General features: G+C 48.4%; 1 protein-coding gene across 2 annotated transcripts in view; it reads left to right on the forward strand.

Annotated features, from left to right (window-relative positions):
* Positions 1–2562: 2562 nt before the first annotated feature.
* The window catches only part of Kcng2 (potassium voltage-gated channel modifier subfamily G member 2), a 63720-nt gene continuing 41965 nt past the window's right edge, over positions 2563–24317 (forward strand). For both annotated transcript variants that reach the window (XR_009589736.1, XM_060376995.1), the window contains exon 1: positions 2563–2670. The gene's annotated coding sequence lies outside the window, so the exon portion shown is untranslated. The remainder of the gene's footprint in view (positions 2671–24317) is intronic.

The raw sequence follows: 24317 nt of genomic DNA on the forward strand, positions 1-24317 counted from the left end.
CTCATGTTGACACCTGCAGCCAACACGATGTCCCACGGCCCCCTAATCACCTTCCGTAGATGCTGCCTAAGACCCAAAATACTCAGAAGTACAGAGATGAAGCAATGAGAATAGAGAAGGTAGTGCCGGGTGGGGGATTATGGGACCCAGAGAAATGGAGACTGGTTGAAAGACGACAAGCTTTCTGCCTGTCATGGAGAGTTGGTTGTATGAGTGGATGGTCCTCAGAATACTGTTCTTTACGGAGTTGCCATGGTCCTAAGGCCAGGAAGCTGGACTCAAGATCTCACCTCACCTACGTACGGATCCTGCATCTCAAGATCCCTTAGTTGCAACAATAGTTTATGTGTCAATCTTCCCTAAACATTGTTACAGTATGTGTAACGTTGTATTTCAGTGTTTTGTAAGCTTTAACAGTTTGGGTTTGTTTACAGTGGACCTGGCATTCCCATTAACTAACTAACCTACCAAAGGGAACAACACAGAGTTCTTGCCATTGTTCTCAGTCTACAGACAAGGACACTCAGACAGAGGTCAAGGACACACAGACAGAGGAGCTCACCTGCACTGATTTCCAAGTCACCGGGTGGCCTTGTGGATACTGATGATCACCTTACATTATCTTTCTTGTTCTGTTTTGGCATGCATGTGATATTGGTGGTAGAGTCACCAGTTTAAATGTCCCTTTAATTACATTTCAATTTCAAAAAATAGTAAATCAATGCCGACGTTCTTGTAACACACATAGGAAATACTGGATGGCTAGAAGAGCCAAGCGGGGTCAGCACTGGGGCTTGTGCAACACCTGGGTCCACAAATGCTAATGGTGTGTGTGTGTGTGTGTGTGTGTGTGTGTGTGCTTTTGAAAGCATGATCCATACTGAGGATGAGCCACCATAACCAGTCATATGTGTAGTGGTCCAAGGAGATTGGAGGGAACAGAGGGAGGCTAAGATTCTAAAGCATATGACAGACCCGTTAAAAGGGGAAACAAAAATGAGTGAGATGAAATTTACTAGGAACAAATTGTAATCTGCATTTCAAAGAACCAAAACCCAAAGATTGCAACAGATCAGGGAAACCAATTCCAACAAGTGCACAGAGGAGATACAAACACTCGGAGACTAGGGTTGAACTAAGCCAGGGTCATCTGCAAGTGTGCTGGGCGCCGGGGAAGGCTAGCGAGCGCTTTGGCTAAATGCACAGAGGCAGTCTGCGAAAGTGAGGGACACGGTTTCCTCACTCACCGTTCCAGTGTGTGGTCACTGTGACCCAGAGACTTGGAACAAGGTGAGAGTCTAAAAGGGGTGGCCATCGTGCTGCTGGACATGGCCACTTCCGCCCAAGAAGGACAGGACAGGGCCAGAGAATAAGAGGGCCAGCAATCACCTGGACCTCGCTATACCTGTAAACACATGAGCAGCTGGGTCAGGCTGAGCGCTTCCTGAGAGTTGCCTTGCTTATCAAGCTGCTTATCTTTGCATCAGAGGCATTCCCAGCTTGCTCTGCCTGTCGCCACCGCAGACTAACCGGAGGGCTGGCCAGGAGCACCTGCCCCCACAGACAGATTGTGTTGACAAATGGAACTGCCTCAAAGGGCACAGGCCCCAGAAGCACTCATTTCCTGTGGAAGGAACATGGTGGCCTTCCAGGGATAGTAGTGCCTGGGTTCCTGGGCTCTGAATCCAATGAACGGTTTCCAAGGAGAGGACGCCTCTCTTCCAGGCAGGACAGAATCCAGAAAAGAACATTTCCATCTCCATGCAAACAGTGACACAGTGGCCACAAGACGCCTCCTGCCGCCAGATCCATAAAAGGCTCCTGTCATAGCGTGAAGCACACACCTCCTGCTTGGCTTATGTCTGCAGACACCACAGTTGGACCGTGTCCACAGGGTGGAAACCTCCATCCTGTCCTTCCCATGTGTCTGGAGTTTGTTTGGAAGAGTTTGTTTCCTTGTCTTGGGGCATGGCTCTGGAGGAGTCAGTCCATGACTCTCCAATGGTGTGAATTCACCAAGTGAGTGCCTTACTTGCTGTGAGTCCCTGTGTGGGTGTGTGTAAGAATGAGTGTGTGCATGCCAGTGTGTCTGATTGTGTCTCCGTGTGTGTGCTGAGAGCACCCTGTGTGTGAGCAAGTGCTTATGCCCCACTTTGTCTGCTTGTGTGTTGGTTGTGTGTGCACCCTTAGCTCGCGCACATGTGTGTGCAAACGCTTTGCCTAAACCATGTGTGTGTGCCTGTGTGGTTGTATGAGTGCCCTCACATGTGTATGGGTGGTGAGTGTGAGTACTAGTGAGCATGTGAGTCCATATGTGTGTGCCTGGGTAGCTACGTGTGCTTTTCCTAGTGCGGTTGAATGTGATGGAGAAGCACATGCGTTTGAGTGCCTGGGTGCGGGAGCGCATACCTTTGTCCTTCCACGGTTCCACAGTGTCCACAGAGGCCAGCCTGGAGCTCCCCAAGCCTCCGCGGGGGGCCTCGCCCTGGGCCCCGCTGGGCACTAGGGGGCGCCGCGCTACCGCCGTCGGGATGCGCTGGCCGGGGCGGCCCGGGGGCGGCTCACGGGGCGGTGCCGGACTGTGCGCCGCGGGCTCTGGGGACGCCGCGCTCCGCCCCGAGGAGCCACGGCCAGGCACGCGGAGCAAGCCGCCCGGAGCCCCGGCAGGAGGTAAGTTGCCCGGAGTCTGCTCCAAGCGTCCCCGGGACCGTTCGGGGACAGGGGAGTAGCTGCGAAGGAGGTCTGTGCGCGAGGCCGGGGTCCGAGGGGAGGGGAGCGTGGACACCTGTCCGCCGGCGGCCACCGGCGGGAACGCAGCTCGGCTTGGGTGGCGGGCTGTGCAGCCGGGGCCGCGGCGCTTGGAGGGGCTCTCGGGGAGTCGGGCAGGGCCGGGGCAAGCTGCGCTGGGAGCCGGAGGCTGGGGCTTGGTCGCGTGGAGCGCTTTCATGGAGGTCCGGGCGGCCGCTGGAGGCTGGGTCTCGCTGCCGCCCCGTCTGCCCGCGTCGCCTCTGCCGGAGCCCGGGTAAGAAGGAGAGAGGAGGGAAAGGGGGTCCGCCTCCGGCCGGGGGGCTCAGGGTCCCCGCGAAGCTGCCAGGGCTTTCCCAGACCCAGCCGAGCTTGAAGGCTGCGCACACCAGCTTCCGAGGAGAGCCCGCGGCTCCGGTTCCCCTCTCTGGTCCGAGGCGGTGAAGTGAACGCCCCCCACCCCACCACCTTTAACACGCGCAGCCGCGCGCACACGCGCTTTGCACGCGCGGTTGTCCGGCCACCTTGTCTTCTCTAGCCTACCAGAGCCCCGGCTTGACTCAGGTGCGGGTCCCGGCTCAAAAAACGATCCGAATTCGGCAAACTGTCTCTCGTCCGGAGCTCGGACGGCAACCGCTGGTCAGGACGGTGGGGCCAGCAGTGAGGAGTGCTGGGCGCTGAGGGGATGCGAGCCTAGGCTGGCGCGCGGAAGGTGAGCTGGCTCCTCTGCGCCCTGGACGATTGTCCAGCCTCGCGACACCGCACGCGTGTTTGCCATCGAATGGTCTCGGAGTTTGGAAGCCCCTTGATTCCAAGAGTTCTGACTCTTGACGCACTGCCCCTCGAGGAAGCACTGGAATCACGTGATGTGCTCCCCGTGATGTACTCGGGGACCCGTTTGGTCAAGTCCAAATTCTCCTGCTCTTGGACCCCGAGATTAGGAACTCAGATTCATCCTTGTTCTTGGCCTCTGGAGGTCTTAGAAGTACCCACGCCCCCACCTTAAAGCCTCTGGCCTCTTTTGTCCCCTTCTTTGCCCTTGGCTTAAAAAGGCCAGGCTAGCATTTAGAGCAGTGACGTGCCGTGAATAATGGATTTTGGTCCAGTCTGGAATTTCGGGAGTGATTAAGTAGTGGATCACACTGTGGCCCTGCCCTGGGGTCAGCTAAACCCACCCGGGCAGGAATCGCCTTCAGCAGTGGTTTTCATTTCTTCCAGTGTCAGGAGGCATCCACCAGCCCCAAGGCAATGGCTGTCCTCTGTAGCTGGCTACCCAGTCCTTCCTTCCCTCTGTGGCCGCGTAGGACTTTCACTGGCCTCTGGCTGCCTTGGGTAGGTTGTCATTGGGATTGCTGTGTTCTCTTACACGGTGAAAACCAAGGGTGTTGTGGCACATGCAGCAGCGAGGTCCGCTTGCCCGGAAGGTCCGCTGCAGGCTCTGTACTGTGCAGACACAGGAGCTGGCGGTGCCGTCCAGAGAAGGCTGCTGTCTCTGGGTCTCCTCTGGGGAGGCTGATGACTGCTTTCCAAGGCCAGTTTATGTATTCCATTTTGAGTCCCCTCCCACCTTGAGGTTGCCATAATTAAAAAAAAAAAAAAGTTGGGTGTTTGTGGAGGCAAGGGAAGAGAAAGGAGTGAGTTTCTAGTTGACACAGAATGTAGCTGTGTGATTTTCCTTTGCCAGTGCCTAGCTGAGCCCTGCGTGGGCCAGATGCTTAGAAAATGTGAGCTGGTTGATTAATTGTTTGAGTTATAATTAAGAGTTTCTACCTTGTGTATGGCGGGAAGCAGCATTATCATAATTACAGGTGTGTGTGCCGTAATTAGTAGGTCCTGTGGAACACATAGGTTGGTAGGAAATGATAAAATGTTGGGGTTTGCCCTGGCAAATGCAGGTCCTAAGCTTCTCTGAGTAGCGGAGACTGCGTTGAGGCTTGGGGTCCTCTTTACCCCTAGTTCTGGCCTGGGTTTCTGAAAGAAGTGTACCAGATACCCAGAGGGCAGCATGAGCCAAGGGGTATCTGGAGTGGGAGGTGTTGTCGCCAGAGAAACTCTGTGCAGATGTGTGGGGGCAGACAGGAGGGGAGCAGATGTGTGGCACTGAGTGTGTGGGGGTGCTGACGGTGGCCGCTGACGGTGGCCGATCGGAATGATGAGGCTGGCCTCTGGTCCAAGACGGCCCTTTGGCTCTCAAGCCCTGGGTACCTGTCTACCAATGGCCATTTGATGAGGAGCAGAAGCGTTCAGAGCTAGCCCTACTAGGGGCTAGCTCTAGAAGATGGGTTCTCATGTTGCTCCCCGCTGCTAGAGTGGGGGTGTCTGAGCAGGGAGTGCCTTCAGAGGGCCCTGTCCCCGCCATGACGAGAGGCAACCGTGGTCTGGTTCACTGAAGCCTCCACAGTGGCTGACAGCAGCTACCACACCACAGCTGGCTTGCAGCAACACCTCCGCCCCAAGGGACTGAGTCAGAACTGCCTTTAACAGGGGTCCTCGCCTTCCAGAGCTCGAAGGTGCTCTGGATCCCTTTTCTATGGCCGAGAAGCCCCACCATCTCTCAAGTCCACTAACTTTGTCAGCAGGGTATCAGAGGTTCCCTTTCCCAGAGAGGCTCAGTCAGGCCAGGGAGCGACCAATCCTTGACCATCTAGGCACTAGCATCTCCACTGAATTGAAGGAGCTTGGGCTGCAGCCGATACGATGAGGTTGGGGGAGGGGGTCTTCCTTCCCCCTTTTCTAAACCAGTCAGTTTGTAAGAGCAAGCTGAGGAAGACACTTAAGAAGCAGCCATCCATCATCTAGCCAAGGGTAACATCCCTCTGAAGACACAGATTCAGCAAACCCGGGGCTCAGTATTCATATAAACCCTTAGTCCCAGAATCAGAGGAGAAGCTGCACCAAATGACATCTCTGTGCAATAGCTTTGGACATCTGCTTTGCAGAGCCTTATTCATAACGTAAAACCCACACCACATTCCATTAGAAATACCCAACATTTTAATTTGATAGTGAGTTTAGGAAAAAAAAAGAGACTAATGGGAATGTGTACAGAAAAACCTCTGTGACTTTCTTCCCCTAAGAGAGGAAATCTGCAGATTAACAGACACACCAGCAAAGGCTCCAGTGGCTCTTGGGCCTTGGCAGCCACTTTTGTTACGGTCCCTGATGAGCCATTGCTCTCCTAACTAAGTGCTTCCTCTTCCCTGAAGCACCTGGGCCCCAGTGAGGAAGGCAGGATACAGGCTATGGCCCCGGAACTCAGTGGTTCTCCCGAATATTCTTAACCTCCTCAGACGTTTAAATGGTGACGTTTAGATGTTAGTCTCAACCTGAGTGCTGCCTTGAAACCAAAGGCTGGAATTCAGAGGCTCCACCAGGCCTCCAAACCGCCCGGCTGATGTGAATACGGGGGCAGCTTTAGCTAAATTCCATCGCTAAGAGGCAGATTTATTTTTGTCAAGGCTCGGCTGTGGTGGGAAGGGCTGTGGGATTGACTTGAGCCTGACTCTTGGCTCTACGCCCCCCTGTGGCTTCCCAGCTCCGGGAACTTCCTCCCAAGTAAGGAGGGATCCGAGGGTCCTTCAGACATCCTGACATACATACCACTGGGCTGTTGCATCTCAGGCCCTTCCCTGGGGGACTCTAGTAGTGAAGGTGGAGCCTGAGGATGTGGATTCTGGATATGGATCCTAAGTGAGGCTTGGTGCATGAGTGCGTGGTGTGTGCAAACCTCAGTCCTCACCTTCCACCTTGTTTGAGACATGGTCTGTCGTTCACTGCTGTGCTGTGGATGATGCTGGTCACGGTGGCTGCCCATGTTGACAGAGGCAGGCTTCCGTTGCTGATGGTTTGTGTGATGTCACTGAACTTGGTGCCCTTGGTGGGCCTTCTCATTCATCGCCTACTCCCTCTGTTACCTGTTTTTCTGTGCTGGTCTGTATGCCTCTCTGCCATCTACTTTGTTTGTCACTGGTCTAGCATAAGCTTCTCCCCAGATCGTTTCCTGCACCCAGCTTGGCTGCCCTATCCTTCCCATCTTTAAGTACCACAGGAGACACTTTGCTGCTTGGTGGCTTCATGCCAGCACTAAGTGTGCACCCGGTGACCAAACTTACGCTCAGTGAGCTGATGCTCCTGAGGAGTCACTGTGAGCTGGGTCCTGTGCAGGGATCGATGTGGTGACCTAGGGAAATACCTCGACCACTAAAACCTAGGCTTTCGTGGTATAAATAAGGAAATGCACACGAGTGCATACTCACACATGTACACACATGGGCACGCTCTCCCACACACCTCCTCTGACACACACCCACCACATGCCTAATGAGTGAAGCAGGCTAGTAGGTAGTGAGTGTATGGCGGCTGATGTGAAAGCCTCAGGAGGGGAGGCAGCCAGCCAGAGCTTTGTGACCTGTGTTCACTAGTATCTCTCTAGGTTAGTGTATTAACAGAATATAGCATGTGTTAGTTATCTTTTCTAGGAATGGCTGTAACAGGATGTCTGAGGTCGGCCACTTTATGCACACTAGATGGTTTTTTGGCTCATGCTTTCATTGCTGAGGGTTTATTATGGCTCACCGTTCTACCGGTCACAGTGAGGAAGACATGGTAGCAGGCAGGGAAGGAACAGTGGCAGGAGCAGGATGTTGGCTGGTCACATTGTAACCATACTCAGGAAGCAGAGTACAAACAGGAAGTGGGACCAGGCTATACATCTGAAAGCCCACCGAGTGACTCACTCCAGCAAGGCTATCTCCTTAGGTGCCACTGTTTCTTTGCCCCAAAGCACCAGCAGCTGGAGACCAAGTGAGCTTCTGGGGGAAATTTTGCACAATTTCACATCCAAACCTTAGTATTTCCTCTTTTATGAACCTATCAGGATCCAATCATAGGTTCTACCCTGATGACTCTGTGTAACCCAATTACCCCTAAGGGCCCCATCCCTAAATACACAGTTGTATTAACTGTCCACCTTCTTAATACATTAGTTAGGATTATGTGGCCTGAACTCCTGAATGAGTTAAACTACATCCGAAACAGCAGAAGAAAGGTGATTGAATCATCCTACCTGCCAGAGGGCAGGTGCCTGCATCCACGTCTTCACGGCTGCATCAGGTCAGATGCAGAGTGGCCCTCCTGTGGCTTTCCCTCCTGCTTGGGAGCAGCGGTTGGTCTCTTGTTCAAAGCTGGTAAGAGCCATTCTGCGCATGAAGCTCACACTGAAGCACACTGTGTCTCTGGGCAGTTGGGGCTCAGGAGGCGGGAAGCCGTGCAGTGCTCACCACGCATCAGCAGAGGTGGTCTTGTGAGCCTTTGTTGAGGTCTGGGTGTGACCTTGCTTCCTTCTGCAGCCCTTTAAGGAGACAATTTTGGAACCTCAGACATTCAGTAACTCTAACCAGGCCTTGTGAGAAATATGTACTGGTCAGAGACCCTCTCTTTCCTCAAACTGATGCACGTGTGTATGTGTGTCCGTGTGTCCACGTGTGGGGGTAGGGAGGTATATGGAGGTTTCTTATTTGTGGGGGGAAGGGAATGTGAAGGCCAGAGTATGACTTCAAGTAGCTTTCTCTATCATACCTTTCTTCTTCCTCCTCCTCCTCTTCTTCTCCTCTTCCTCTTCCTCCTCCTCCTTCTTCTCTCTCTCTCTCTCTCTCTCTTTTTTTTTTCTAGACCTAGCAGACACATTCCCAGATTTTTACCTGGTGGCTGAGGATCCCAACTCAGGTGCCCATGTTTGCACAGCAGATGCTTTATCCACTGACCCATCTCTCCAGCCCCCTGAGGCTTTTAAGAAAAGTGCAGGCAGAATTCAATCTTGCTAGGAGGGAGCTGGAGAGCATTGGCTGCTGCATCCTCAGAGCGCTAATTTAATGACAGAGCAGCGTCTTGCTCTGTCTCACAGCCTTTAGACTGCACCGTGGCTCTCTTCAGGCTGACTTGGGGCCAGGTATAAACATCTCTCCTGGCAAATTAATAAGAAGAAAAACATGTTCCTCTTATTTTTCAGCTCAAGGAAGTCAGTTTTTGACAACTCGCCCTGGCTCAGTGCTAGAACAACAAAATTAATTAAGTGGAATGTTTCTAGCATTTTCTTCCCTCTCATCCTCTCGTAGCCAGCACCTGTGCAGGGCCTCAGGGTTCCATCAGGGATGGGCCCCCTCCTCTGTGACTGTGTGTGAATGTGAGCAAAGTCTTAAACCCCTGCCCTCGGAACTGGAGAGGTCTTGGAGATTAGGTGCCCCCCTCGGGTACAGAGGTCCCCCGCCCAGGTTGGTCCCAGGGTTGGCTGGGGAATATTTGTACACACAGAAATCACTCTCTTCTCTGGATATCATTGTACTAAAATGCCACCAAATCCCGAGGTTGAGGTGTTTATCTGCAGAAGACAAACAAATGATATTAAAGGGCATCCAGATCCCACATAACCTGAGTGAATACCACCCCTTCCTGACTCTGGGCCTCCTGGCTGCTTAAAAACACTGCTTCAGATAGTGGAAGCCCAAGCAGGCTCTCCTAGTCCAGAATTTAACCAGCTGCTCAGTTGCTGTGTTTCCAGAAGCTTCCTTCATGAGAGCTTTACAGGTCTCCAATCCATATGACTCTGGGGTCTAATGGAACCCTGATATCATATAGGAACATGTTCTGTCTATCCAGTATGTGGGGAGTTCTGTGTGTAGTTTTGTTAGCAAATAATAAGTGCACGAAATGGGTTTATTATGACATTTGCATACATATATGATGCACTCTAACCATATTCGTGGCTCCCAGTTACCCCTTCTTGCATTTCCTGATCCAGTCCCTTCCAAAGTGGTCCCCTCTCATGTCCTCTTTGTTTTAAATCTATTTAATCTGAATTTTTTTAAAAAAGAAGAGCTTATAAATAGCCTAAGAGAGAAAAGATGGAGCTATGGGACAAAGAGAAATGTTTAAAGGAATACTTGAGAAAGAGGGAGGGCTGGCATAGGAGAAAGCAGGAGTTTAAGGCCACCCTTGGATAAGTAGTGAGTTGAAGGCTAGTCTGTATCACATGAAGTCTCAAAACAAAAGCAGGAAGAAAAATAGACTCAAAGAAATGTTTAGGTACAAGGACTTATGTAACAATGGCAAAACTATTAACATTCATATTATTTTATTATTTGGTCCTGGAAAGAAATGGCAATAAAAAGCATAGAAGCAATACCTAAAGTTCCCAAAACTTAACTGACAGACACACGCATACAAAATCAAGAAGAATAGAAAGATAAGAGCTATATATCAAAGTAACACATCTTAAACTAATATTTTGTTAATTCTTTGAGAATCTTATACAATATTTGATCATATTTACCTTTCTCCTCCTCCCCAACTCCTCCCAGATCTACCCTACTTCCCTACTCTCCCAAACGTTGTGCCCTTTTATTCATTTTTAATAACCTATTGAGTACAATTTGTATTGTTCATATACTCCTGGGTGTGGGTCTGTCCGCTTGAGTGTGGTCCGCCTGCCAAGAACCACACACTAAGGAAAACTACCTCTCTTCTCAAAACAGCCCACCGTCTATAGCTCCTCAGCTGGGAGTGGAAGCTCATGAACCACTTCCCGCTCCATGCAAGAATGTTGATTGCCTTGTGCAGGCCACCACAATGGCTGGGTTCACGAGTTCAGTGGTCCTGTCAGGTTCACTCCCATCATTCCTGACTTCCGGTTCTTACAATCTCCCATAGTCCCTGAGCCCTGAGGAGGAGGGTGTGAAGGAGATTTCTTATTTGTAGTTGGGCAGTCCACAGACACTTACCTGGACTTTGAGTAGTCGTAAGTGTCTGTCTGTATTAACTACCTTTAGCTGTACAAAGAAATTTCTCTGCTGAAGTCTGAGATTTGAACTAATATATGGGGAGAGATACATGAATTTACTGGACACTTCGATACTATGTCAGTTTAGCAGAATAATAGTGGTTGGCTCATCCCTGAAGCCGGTGAGAGTCTCAACTGTGGTTCTTGACCACACTCAGAATGCCAGGCCTGTGTTTCCAATCAGAAAGTGGCTAGTTATCTTCACATTTGTGCCACTTTTGTTTTGTTACCCTCGGTCATATCTTGCCTCATAAATCATTGTTGCAATTCCCATGGTTCAGAACTGGGTAAGTGTGTTGATGATTCTTCCACCCCATCAGCCTGCATATAGCACCCTCCAGTACTACAGAAACCAGTCAGCAGGGAACATGCTTCTGGGTCATGTCCGATGACAATTGTATGTAGTATCTTCAGCAATATTGTGAAAATGGCTATCCTTCTGAAGGTAATCTATAGACTGAATGCAATTCCCATCAAAATTTTAGGGTAATTCTTTTTTTTAATTTATTTGTTTTATTTATGTGTTTGTTTTTTTATGAATATGAACGCTCCTCTGCATGTGCACCAGCATGCCAGAAGAGGGCATTAGATCTCAGTATAGATGGTTGTGAGCCATCATGTGGTTGCTGGAAACTGAACTCAGGACTTCTGGTAGAACAGAGAGTGTTCTTAACCACTGAGCCATCTCTCCAGCCCTCTAGGGCAATTCATAAATTTCATATGGAAGCATAAATAACCCCAGATAGAAAAAATATTCTGAACAATAAAAATTCAGCACGCCCAATTTCAAGCTGTACCACAAAGCCGTAGCAATAAAAACACCATGGCACGAGCACGAAATAGACACGTTGATCGATGGAACGCAACTGAGGACTCAGTTTTAAGTCCATGCGGTCTCCTTGAGTTTTGACAGTGATGACAAAAACATGCATCAAACAAAAGATAGCATCTTTACCAAATGGTGTTGGGGAAACTGGGTAAGTACATGGAGAAGAATGAAATCTCTCTCACCTTGCACACAAATCAATTGCAAATGGATGAAAGATCCAAATGGATCTCAGTTAGACCTGAAACTCTGAAGCTTCTAGAAGAAAGAGTAGGGAGTACAACTCAACATACAGGCTTGGGGAAGGACAGGAAATAAGACCGCCAATCAACAAGTAGAAATTCATTAAATCAGAGAGTTTTTATACTGTGCACAATACAATCAGCTGAAGAGGCAGAGTGGAGTGGGAAAACCTTTGATAGCTAAACACCTGAGAGAGGATTAATGTCTACAGTGCACAAGAAACTCAAGAGTAAAACACCAAGAAAACAAACAACCCAATTAAAAGGAGAGGGTATGGAGCTGAACTGAACGTTCTTAGAAGAAACACACACGGTTAAAATTATTTTTAAGTGTTTCTCTGCCATTCGATATTCCTCTATTGAGAATTCTCTATTTAGCTCTGTACCCTATTTTTTAATTGGATTACTTGATTTTTTTTGCTGTTTAACTTCGTTAGTTCTCTATATATACTGGATATTAGTCCTCTGTCAGATAAAGGGTTAGTGAAGATCCTTTCCCAATCTGTAGGCTGTCGTTTTGTTCTGATGACAGTGTCCTTTGCTTTACAGAAGCTTTTCAGTTTCATGAGGTCCTATTTATTGATTGTTGCTCTTAGAGCCTGTGCTGTTGGTGTTCTGTTCAGGAAGCTGTCTTCTGTGCCAATGAGTTCAAGGCTCTACCCCACTTTTTCTTCTAAGCGGTTTAGTGTGTCTGGTTTTATGTTAAGGTCTTTGATCCACTTGGACTTTAGTTTTGTGCAGGGTGATAAGTATGGATCTATTTGCATTTTTCTGCATGTAGACATCCAGTTAGACAAGCACCATTTGTTGAAGATGCTGTCGTTTTTCCATTGAATGGTTTTGGCAGCTTTGTAAAAAAATCAGGTGTCCATAAGTGTGTGGATTTATGTCAGGGTCTTCTATTTGATTCCATTGATCCACCAGTCATGGAGATAACCTAAGACCCCTGCACAGCCCATGGCAGTTCAGTATCCAAATGGGTTCCATTGTAATAGGAACAGGGACTGTCTCTAACATGAACTGATTGGCCTGCTCTTTAATTACCTCCCCCTGAGGGGAAGCAGCATTACCAGGCCACAGAAGAAGACAATGCAGCCACTCCTGATGAGACCTAATTGACTAGGATCAGAAGGAAGGAAAAGAAGACCTCCCCTTTCAGTGGACTTGGGGAGGGGCATGCATGCAGAGGGTGGAGGAAGGGAGGGATTGGGACGGGAGGAGGGAAGGAACCAAAGGGGGGATACAAAGTGAATAAAGTGTAATTAATAAATAATTTTAAAAAAGAAAAAAAATATTTTTAAAAGTGTTTGTCATCCTTAGCCATTAGGGGAAGGCAAATTATTTTGAGATTTTATTGTATTTGGAATGGCTAAGATCAAGAAACCTAAAGACAGCAAATGCTGGTGAGGATGTGGGGAACAGGAAACCCTCACATACTGTTGTTGGGAACTTAAATTGGTGTGGACGCTATGAAAACCAGCCTGGCAGTCCCTCAGAAAGCTATCAACAGCTCTACTGTGTAGTTCAAGTGTAATACTCATGGGCACACACACTTAAAGGACTATTATTGCTCATCCGTGTTCCTCTCTATTCATAATGTTACATGGAAACAGCTTAGATATCCAGCAGTTGATGAGTGCTCTGATGGTACCTAGTCACAATAGAATTTTATTCAGCTGTTAAAAAAAGAAAAGAAATTCTCAGGTAAATGGATAGAGATGGAACACAGACCAAGTGAGGAAACAGACACAGGATGACAAATGATGCCTATGAAATAACATATTTATAAATAGTTGTGGGTCAGAGAAAAATTCAAGAATTTTTTTTTCAGTGGTCTCACTTTGTAGCTGGGAATTCCCAAGCTATCTTCTGAGAGAGCATTGCTAAGAACATACCCCATGTGATCCCTAGGCAGAGCAGAGAGCAGATCTCACGGTTATCAGACCTCATGATTTCATTTCCATGGCATCAGAGGAGCTGAACTGTGTGGCTGCACGGGTGGTCCCGGGGGAGCGAGGTGGGCAAGGCTGTAGCGGGCATTAGGATCATGCTGGTGGCCCCGTCACCTCCTAATGGTAAGAGTATTCTGTGGATTTACAAGAAGTGACCCTTGTGAGGACTGACGAGGATGGGGGGTGGGTGCTCTCCATGTTAGGTATAGGGAATCTCAGCACACAAAGTGTAATTGACAAAGTTTGTGTGTTTGTGTGCCACATGTAGGTTTAGTAAAAGTTCTGCACAAATGGAATTGCCCTAAAAGCAGTGTGAGCAGGGAAGGGACGTGACTTTGAAGGGAAGAAAGTGGCCACGCATTTATTGATTTACAAAGGTCGGGCAGGGAAGGCCTAAGGTAGATGCACGGGTCTTCTCTTTCTCCTTCAGAGTTCAAACATGAGTCCCAAAGGCCACTGCGGGCCAGACACCATCCATGGGTGGTGTAGGAACTCCTTCTTGCCTCCTTCCTGCCTCTCCTTTCCTGCCCTCTGAGGAGCCTCCTGAGGCAGCTGCCTCTCATCATCGCTGGTTTTCTGTTGCCGTCGCCTTGAGATTATTAATTAAAATTCTTTCAGAATCAATTTTCTGAGCAAAGTTGGTGTGGGAATGAGGCATTTATGTAATTCCTTCTCACTGTTTTTCTTCCAGAAATGGATAATGGGCTCGTTTCAAATTGGATTAATAGATAATTAACACACAGGCAGACACAGACAAGAGAGTAATGTGTCATTTACTCTCCCTCCGCCCCCCTCCCATGTTAAATTTTTCTTTAAGGACTTGGCTGTGGGCTGGACCAGTGAGATACAGAGCAGTGGCCCCTGACCCTTTCCTAAGACCATGGAACCCTACTGCATGTGAGCCGAGAGGGACACAGCAGCCCAGTGGCACTTGGGCCAATAGGAAGGCAATGAGGAGTCAGCCACTCCAGGTCATGCATTCAGAGTTAGATGGTGTATCCCCAGCAGAGAAATTGCCCGTGGGCTTTCGGGGAGGTAGCTAAAAGGCGTCCTTGTCACTTATTTGTCACAGCACGTGTCACCCACTGCAATACAGTTGCCACCCACTCCTGTTGTCACACTCTGATGACACTCTATTGTTACATACTCTCAACAGACTGGCGTACGTTGTCGCAGGCTGTCACTCCTGCCGTAAGCAGTCCTACAGTGGCACACTGCCCCTCTGCTGTCCCCGGACCATGCGCACGCTGCTGAGCGGTCCCCAGGGATCATGCCATGTTGCTCCTATACTCTTTGCCCTAATTTTGACAACTGCCCTCTTTGGCTTTCTGAGGCTTGCATGAGGCCTGATCCCCCAGTCAGTGTTTCCCCAATCCTGAGACCCCTGTGCTTACCCCATGCTTAGCCCAAGACCCCATATCTCGTTCCTAGTCATGAGCCTGTTAAAAAGCCCTGCAGGGCAAGGTGACTTCAGGCCACTACCTGAATGTCCATTCATTTCCAGTTCTTTCCTAGAAGTCATGGGGCAACAGAAGTGGGTGAGGGGGGCATTCCTTGGGCCCACGGCCTTCTGAACTCTCCCCCTGAGTTTACCAGCTCCTTCTCTAGGGCCCTGCTCAGTTACACCAAGGCCAATTGTGCCCCTTCCCCAGTTGGGTGTTTAATGAGGGACAAAGAGCCCCCATGTGTTCCCCTGGGCCACCACAGGATCAGCTTTTCAGAGAAGAAAGTATAGTTTAGGCATGTTTTGGGAAGGAATCCGTCTGTGGAAGCATCTGGTTCTGCCTGGAAGATGATGGTTAGGCTGTGGCATAGCTCACGGTGGCCAGGAGATTCTATGCTCTACCTCTAATGGTCTAACCTACTCACCTCAGACCACCTTCAGCTGTGAAAGCATCAAGCAATGAGAGAGGAGCATGGTACAAACACACAAGCCAGGACTCCCATCCCCACAGGAAACAGCATTTCTTCCAGAGAATGTGTTTTCTCGTCCTGAACATCTCTCTAAGCAGCCCACACACAAATTACCCAAAGGCGTGGGCAGGAGTTCCACTGGGGCCGTAATTACCGAGCAGCATGGAGGAGTGGCAGGTGCCTCCGTGGTGAGCGCTGCAGGGCCCATGCGGCAGAACTCAGCTCTGGCAATAGTCCTGGGCCCCCAGCCTCTGTCAGGAGACCCTCCCCCACTCCCAGGGTGCCCGATGCTGCTCCACAAGCTGTCATAATAGAGCCTCCGAGCCCAGCCAGCAAAGACTGAAGCTTTAGAACCCACCGCTCCTGTGCTTTATAAAACAGTGTGTATATGTGTGTGAGAGAGAAAGGGGGGCGGTGTGTGCTTTTATTTTGGTGTATAATTTAGTGGCACCAATTACATTTACCATGTCATAGAAACATTGCCACTGTTCCAAAATTTTATTTCTCCCAACAGAAACCCTACTTCCCCAAAACACACACACACACCATACATTATAATATACTTTCCATCTTAATAACTTTTCCTGTTATAGTTCAAGGCTTAAAGTTTTGTCATTGGATACCTTTTCACCTGAAACATTTATGTGACCCTGGATATAAACATGCATAGTAGGTAATGGAGCTCCGACATTTATTGAAAATCATGCAGAATTTTTTAAAAAATCCTTTGCCATATATATATAATTTTCACCATTAACTAAAGACTAAAGCAAATTTGCATACTACTGAGAGATGTATTGTTTATTTTTCTGTAAAGATTAAATCTTGGCTGAAGATTTGATTCCGTAGGTTGCGGGGCATCTTCAGTGCTTTTCAGAGACAGTTAATGCTTTGATTTGTAAGAATGCTGCTTAAGGTAAATATATAGTGCAAAATGGCCGACATGTTTAGGAACCTTTCAAAAGCTGTTGGAAACTTTGTGCTAATCTCAAGCCAGGGTTCATTTAATGATGTTTTTAAAGTGAAATTCAAGTTGGTAGCTCAAATACTGACTTTTTAAAAGAACTCTGACACAATACAGTGCAAGGATAATCTAACATGCTTAGGTGGTTAGAATAATGGCAGGAATATATTAAAAGTGGTTTCTGTGGTTAAGCCATGTTATTTCTGTAAGGGCAGAATGCATTGTAAACCTTACAATTCGCAGCACTGAGCAGTCTTGAATGTGAGCCCGCGGGGTTGAGGCGGTGTTTGCTGGCATTACATGGTATAATAGCACACGTGGCGCAGAGTGCAAGTGCTGATTGTTTAGAACCGAGGGCTGCCGTGGAGTTGCACAGAGCTACAGAAATGCCATGCCAGAACCTGCTTGGATTTCACATATTTGATTCTGTTAATGTTTGTCATCCTGAATTCAGAAATCTTTTACTGTTGTTAAGTGTTTCATGATCCCACACACACATTGTTACATGAAAAAGTATGACTCTCAATTTTTCTAGGTGTTCCTTTTCCTGAAATTGTGCCATGTAGTTCACCTACATGTCGCAGTGCCATAGATTGTGTGAATCTGGACCTTCTGTATGTGATGTCCCCTTTCTCAGCATCATCTGTGTATGTTGGGAGGTAGGGAGCCTCCTTGCTGGCTTGTCTACATACTCTGTTCCCAGGTTTGCTGCCCACAAACACCAGGATCTATGTTTGGGGTCTTCGTAATGTTTTGTTGATTAATATATCTGGTATCACACTGTCTTAACTGCTGTAGCTTTTGGATCCTTTGGCAATTGGAAAGCGCTCCAGTCTTCCATGCCAGATTGTGTGCTACCCACAGGCCATTGTGACTCCATATAAATTAGGCTGAGCCTTTCCCATTTCTATAAACCTCTCTGAGATTTGGATGGGCTGTTCTAGAAGGGCCTCACTTGTGAGAAAATCCCAGCATGGCAATTTGGGGCGTGAAGACTTCAGTTAACACATCAGTTTCTGACTCAGGGTGCTTTTCTTTCCAGGACTCCAGGGCTTAAGCAGGAAAAGTTAGGATTTTAAACACGTTTATCTGAGCTATTTTTGGACTTAAAGAATAATTAAGGAATGTGTGCGGCATTCTCAGCCAGTGTCCTCCAGCACTGGCATCTCTTAGTGGAATTAAACCCTCTCCATCTCTGCCTGTCCCCCTAAGGCCATGCTGTAAGGCTCTGTCCAGGGCCTCGGACACATCCTGCTTGTACTTCTCTGTTTCCTGCCTTCTGCAATGGCTCTGCAGATTTGGGTGGGTCTTCTTTGATTTTGACACATTAAAAAAAACTGTTGTTCTGAGCCTGTGAGGCCTGTTCGCTGGATGAAGACTTTCAGCCACAGATTTCAGTCTTCATGCTCACTGTTTCAAATGATCGTTTTCTGGTAACTTGAGCACTGTTCTCCCCACACTTCCTGTGGCCTTTCATTTGCCTTGATGGGTTCTGTCTTATTTGTAGCTGCATGTGGACACGTGTATGTGGTTCTGTCTATGGCATGGGGAACGGTGTCTGAGCTTTGCCTGCAGAGACAGACACCTGTTGGGTCTAAGTTCTAAGTTCCCTTCCAGCTGGGCCTCAAGGCCAGCATGTTTGGTGTCACAGCCCTGGCCACTGTCCATAATGCCCACCCAGTGTGTTTTTGTGCTGAGGTTTCTCCCTTAGCCATATTCCCTGTGATTTGCTCCAGGACGGCCAGACCTTCCCATGGATGCAGACTCCTATGGAAGCATATGTTTATCTAGTCCCTTTCCTCTGCCAGGAACTGGGACTTGCCTATCATTTGCCAGTTAGAACCACTTTGCACTGAAAAGTCCTGTGTGTGCATTTTAAGTTTCTTTGGGGCTAAATCCTAGAGTTGAATTGGCTGAGCACTTCTAGGTTTCCTGCAGGGCACTGGGCACACAGCAGCCTCACAGCTAGAGGGATGCCATCCTATGGTGACAAGGGTCAGTACTGTGCCAGTTGGCATGTGGTTAACTAAAAGGAGCATGGAAATTTCCCCCATACCCTTGAGAGCCTTTTTTTTTCCAAGAAATGTTTTTTCTGTGTAGTATTGGCTTTCCTGAACTCTCTTGGTAGACCAGACTGGCTCAAACTCACAGAGATAAACCTACTGCTGCCTCCCAAGTGCTGGGGTCAAAGGCATGTGACACCACCGTAGAGCTTGAGGACAATTTTAATCCTTTGACTTAATGTTCTTGTTTTTCCCTCGTTCTCTATGAGTTTTGGTCCATTGTCTCTCAGTAATCAGGAATTAATCCATGCTCATTTTTTCCCTCATGTTTCTTCAGTGTTCTGATTTCCCTTTCACACTCATACTTTATTATTAAGTTATCTTAATTCGAAATTAGCTTATTTTGTTTTAGGAGGAAGGAGACTGGATTTAATTTATAAATTAATACCAGGAGGAAAGTCTCATGGGCTGGGCAGTTGGCTCCATGGGTGACACTGAGTTTGGATCCACAGAACCCAGTCAAAAGCTGGCCATGGCTGTGCATGTCAGAAACCCCAGAGCTGGGGATGAGGAGACAGGAAGATTGCCGGGTCTTCCTGGCCAGGCACTCTAGGTGACAATGAAGATCTCCAGACTCAGGGAGACCCTGTCTCAAGTGAATAAGGTGGTAAAGTGATATTCTGGGATGTGCATATGTGCACAAGATGACTCAGCCATAAACACACACACACACAGAGTGGGGGAGGTCATGACAGTGTTGAGCGATCTTGTCCAAGAACAGAAGATCGTTCTCCATCTGTTCGCATTAACTGTCCTGATCCTGTGGGTGGCACCCAGGGCCTTGCATGTGCTAAGCAAGTGCTTGATCACTGAGCCACACCCCCAGTCCAGTTCAAGTCTACTTCTGTGTTTACAGAGTATTGTCAACTTTCCTTATAAAAGTTGTGCACATGCCTTGTGAAACTTATTCTTCTGTTGCTTTTGCTGCTATTTTAAGCAGACTTTTTTGGTCACTGTGCCCTCTGTTTGTTGGTTTTATAGCCAGATATTTTAATACATTATTTTACTCATTCAAGGCATGTCCCCTGGATTCTTGAGGTCTGCACTCATTTTATAGTTTGGTCTACAAACAGAGGTACTCATGCTCCCCCTACCCACCCTATGCCACTGTCTGCTCTCCATCTACCGGCGCGGCTCCTGCCTCTCAAGCAGAGCCAGGTGGGCCCAACACTATGCTCTGCATTCACTTGCTCCTGGCTTTCATTCTTTCCCATTAAACACAAGATTGGCTTTAGACCCAGCCTGACAGTTGGTCCAATTTGACCCTTGACTCCCACAGCACTTGGAGAAGGCTTTCTTGGCCTCTTGGAGGTAATCGTGAGTGCCGAGCCACAGAGTGCTGCTCACACTCCAGCAACAGGCACCGAAGGGCGTGAACAAAAGCATGTTTTTGTGCCTCTGTCCTGTGGATTCAAGACTTGCAGCATGAAAAACATCTTTGTTGCCCAGAGCTGCAGAAGAAGAGAGGGCTATGGGGGGAGGAGGGGGTCCTGATGAGCCCTGACTCTCAGCGGACCTCACACTGCCCATAGCCTTCCTACCAAGGATGTTCATGAAGGTTAGGATGCAGGAAAACGATACATTATAATTTCACGAGGACTACACTCTCCTATAAAAAAAAACCTGTAAGATGATATTTTTCTCTCCTAAAATTGGAATGGTTTCATTCCTTTTTCTAGTTACTAAAATTACCTGTATCTTTTGTTCAAAAGAATCTTAAAGGGAAAAATGTAACAGAGAAAAACCAAGGAAGAAGTAAAAATTGCCTGAAATTTCATATCCAATCTGTGTACTACTGAAGTCTCCTTGGGTGTCCTCTTTTGCTGTTTATGGTACCCTGAGACCTGTTCTGTCTTACAAAACTCTGTTTCAAGACACTGTTCCCACTAGAACCAATGGAAAGACTGCAGAAAATGTGCAGTTCTAAGGAAAGGCTTGGGTTTTTAGTTTATTTCAACTCCATGGGCTTGCACCCTGGACTGTTGAGAGGGAGTCCAGATGATGGAATGCCTGTGGTCCTGGGGTGCAAAAGCATGAGGGAAGGATGTGTCACTATTGGCAAATCCAAAAGCAAACTGAGAAGGGTTTTCTGGGCATACGATGACGTGAGGGAGGCTGACATTCTAAGGAAAAGGTTAGCAGCTCCAGGTCTGGGAACCATGCATAACCCCCAAAGAGTGTCACCTGGAAACCAGGCTGACAGGGCTTCAAGAGACCATCCCCGGCGCTAATACATGGCTGCCCGCTAGCACAGTGTGACCTTTCTGATGAAGCAGCAGACATCTCAGAGTTTAACTAGGTGCCTTTCACATGATGAAGGGTCTGAGATTAGTCATTTACTTGTAAAATTGGAAAAGAGATCATCAGTTAAGAACCAAAATAATTAAAAATAAAATGTAGGGGCTGGAAAGATGTCTCTGTTGGTAAAGTGTTTGCCATGCAAGCCTGAGGAGCTGAGTTCAGAAGTCGAGAATCCATGTAAAGCTGGTCACAGCAATACACATCTGCAATCCCAGCACTCCAAAGAAGTGTCTCCTTGGAACTCATCAGCTAGCCAGCGTAGCCAATCGATGAGCTCCAGGTTCAATGAGAGATCCTGACTCAAAAAGGTAGAGTGATGGTAGGGAGGGGAGCTGTAGAAATGACTCAGTGGTTAAGAGCACTTGTTGCTCTTGCAGAGGGCCTGGGTTCAGTCCCCAGCACCAACAGAATGGCTCAAAACCATCTGTCACTCCAGGTCCAGGAGACCCAATGCCCTCTTCTGACTTCCACATGTACCAGGCATGAATGTGGCTCATAGACATACACGTAGGCAAAACATTCATATACCATAAGATAAAATAAACAAATATATATATATATATATATATATATATATATATATATATATTTACATTTCAATAAATATACTGGAGAGTACTAAAAGAAATCACCTGATGCTGACCTCTGGCTCCTGAAGACATGTGTAAGGTCTGCAAAACACATACGCACACAACCACATAAACACCTCACACCCCCACATCTATAAAAATAATAGATAAAAATTTAAAAGTAAACCTTAATTGTCTGGAACATATTCTGGTTTCTGGCCACTTTCTGTGCAGCCCTGGATTTCTTTCTGCTGTTTCTGAGGAAGCTGGCTTATCCTGTGGGCGCTGGGCACTGACCTCTGGTGATGATGTCCCACCCTTTCTCCAGGGGCAAGTTGCCGACTGCAGCAGAGGCTCTTGGGAGCAGAGCTGGAGCTTGAGAGCTTCTGTATCCAGTTCAGACAACCCTTGACCTCTGGTGTGTCCACCCTGACCCTTAGTGGTATTGTTCTAGCCTGGTGCTCAATGGCTATTAGTGGTTTTACACCTACTCTGACCCTTGATGACTGGCCCTCAGAGTATCTGTGTCCACCCTAACCCTCAGGGCATTTATGTTCACTCTTGGTCCCCGGGGCTTGATTCTCAGGGATCAGGTCCAACCTTGGTCCAACTTGTGTCTGCGTCTGGCTCCCAGCTCTACACTCACCTGTGGCCCTTAGTGGATCTGTGTCCACCCTGGCCCTCAGTGGTCATCTTTTGACCCCTGGCCCTTGGTAGCCATCCACCATGAGCCACTGTGTGTGGTCATACTGGCTCCCTATACCCACTCTGCACACCTTGCACACACACCTGAGAACTTTCCTAGTGTAAGACAGAGCATCGTAGTGAGGGGCCTCACAGTAATAGCCCACTCCTCACCCCACGGTCAGGCAGGAGTAGGGACCTTGCCCTAAGTAGCCAGGAGAATTCCATATCAGATCCTCAGTTTCCCCATCGCCGTCAGCATCCGGGTTGAACAGTGTCCTGGCCTAGACAGAGTTTCACTCTAACTCCTGGTAGAGCGGGGGGCAGGACTTGATAGCTCTTTCAGATGTGAAGTCTTGAGAGTGTCGGGACTCTTGGGACTTTTGTTCACGAACGGTGGAATGGTATCTGAGGTCCAGAGAAGGAGGACTCTCGAGAGTGCCAAAGTGGTAGGAGGAGAGGGGCAATGATGCCCTACTGTCCCCGTGCTGCCTGCTGCTCCTCAGGTGGCTCCGTGGGCCGGACCTAAGTCCCTCTTCCCTGGGCTCCACAGCAAAAATGCAGACATAAATAACCACTTCAGAAGGGGAGGGCATCTTAGCAGTACATTTGCATACAAATACATTAATTATACTCCTCCTTCTAAGTGCTGGGACAGAATTAGCAGTTACAGCCATTTTGAAACACAATATTCTTAAAATCTGTAGGCGTATAAGCATGCAGAGATGCCTAGGCACATGCGGGAGGGCATTGGTTTGCAGGTGCATGTGTAGGCACACTTTGTATCTGTGTACATAGCTGTGTGTGCATATATACCCTTATGAGTATATATGTGTATATCCGTGTGCACGTATGTTTGAATGTGTCTGTGTGAACATGTGTGCATGTGTGTGCATGTATATCTGTGTGTTGTGTCTGTGTATATCCTTGTGTCTACACATTCATGTGTCTGTGTGCTTATGTGTCTTCGTGTGCATATGTGTGTGTGTGTGTGTGTGGTGTACCCATGTGTACATAGGCGCTGGGACAAAGTCTTCAGCATATGAGTTTAGGGGAACATTTCATATCAGGACCATACCACATGCTGCTCATCTTTGTGGTTGGCCAGTTCTTTGTGATTCCTAGTCACTCTGTTTAATTAGGATAGGAAACGTATTTCTGAAGTAGACAAGCTCATGTTCAGAGTGGCACAGCTCGCTGTCAGCTGTTTCTGAGACAGAACCATGATGTCCCCAGGTCTGCATTTGAAGGGCTTGCCTTCTGTTGACACCCACTTCAGCCCCCTGCCAAGTGATCTGTCGGGGGGAGGGTGCTTATCGTGGCTGCCGTGTGAAAGGCAGAGGAAGCATGGCTGGTGCTGCTGCTGAATTCCAGTCTAGTCACATGCAGGGCGCCGCTGCGGCAGCAACTCAATAAAAACTCCTGGTGTTAGGGGACTGCTTCGTGATGGAGTTTGCTGGAAAACCAGATTGTACTGAGGGACGAAATTGCATCCTTCCGAGGAAGTGAAAAGTCTTAGAAACATCTGTTTCTTTTTTATCCTGTTGTGGCCATGGCAGCCGAGCTGAACAGAGTTCCTTTCTAAGTCAGGGAGCCAACCAGGCTCAACACAGAACCAGCTGAGCGTTCAGGGAGCAGAAGGTAGGAGGACCTCTCTCTCTGAGTCTGTGGGGGAGTCTAACCACCAACCTTCCTACAGCCATTCAGTTAAATGCTGTCAAGATGCATGTAAAATGTCCCCGGAATGGCTCTTAACCAGGGGTCAGTGCCGCCGTGAGTAATTCCATGGCGCCCCAAAGCCACATGGAAGCCAAGGCAGCGAGCGGCTGTGAACATGCTGTGAGGAATGGACTATTTCCTGGCATCTCCAGGGCTGAGTGGCCCTGGACTAAACACAGGGCTTGTCGTATCATTTCAGGGGGTTGAGAGATGTTGACAGGGATCTCATGAGATGGCACCAGATGAAAGGGGGCAGCTGTGGGGAGCCCCCACTAGGAACCCATGGTCAAGGGGAAGGACTGGGACTGCTGAGTAAGGGCTCGCTACCTGGAGAGAAGCACGGGTCTGCCGTGTCCAGCCCTGAGGCAGCCTTAGACAGCAGCTAACGGAAGATAGAACGTGTGGGAAACAGCAAAGGGCGAACCCTCAACTGCGGATGCCTCATGCTGTTCTGGAAATGTTAACCCTGGCTGTGGTCTGGGGAAGCCAGCGTGAGGGAGATGT

This window comes from Meriones unguiculatus, chromosome 2 (genome assembly GCF_030254825.1).
Source record: "Meriones unguiculatus strain TT.TT164.6M chromosome 2, Bangor_MerUng_6.1, whole genome shotgun sequence".
In the NCBI taxonomy this organism is placed as follows: Eukaryota; Metazoa; Chordata; class Mammalia; order Rodentia; family Muridae; genus Meriones; species Meriones unguiculatus.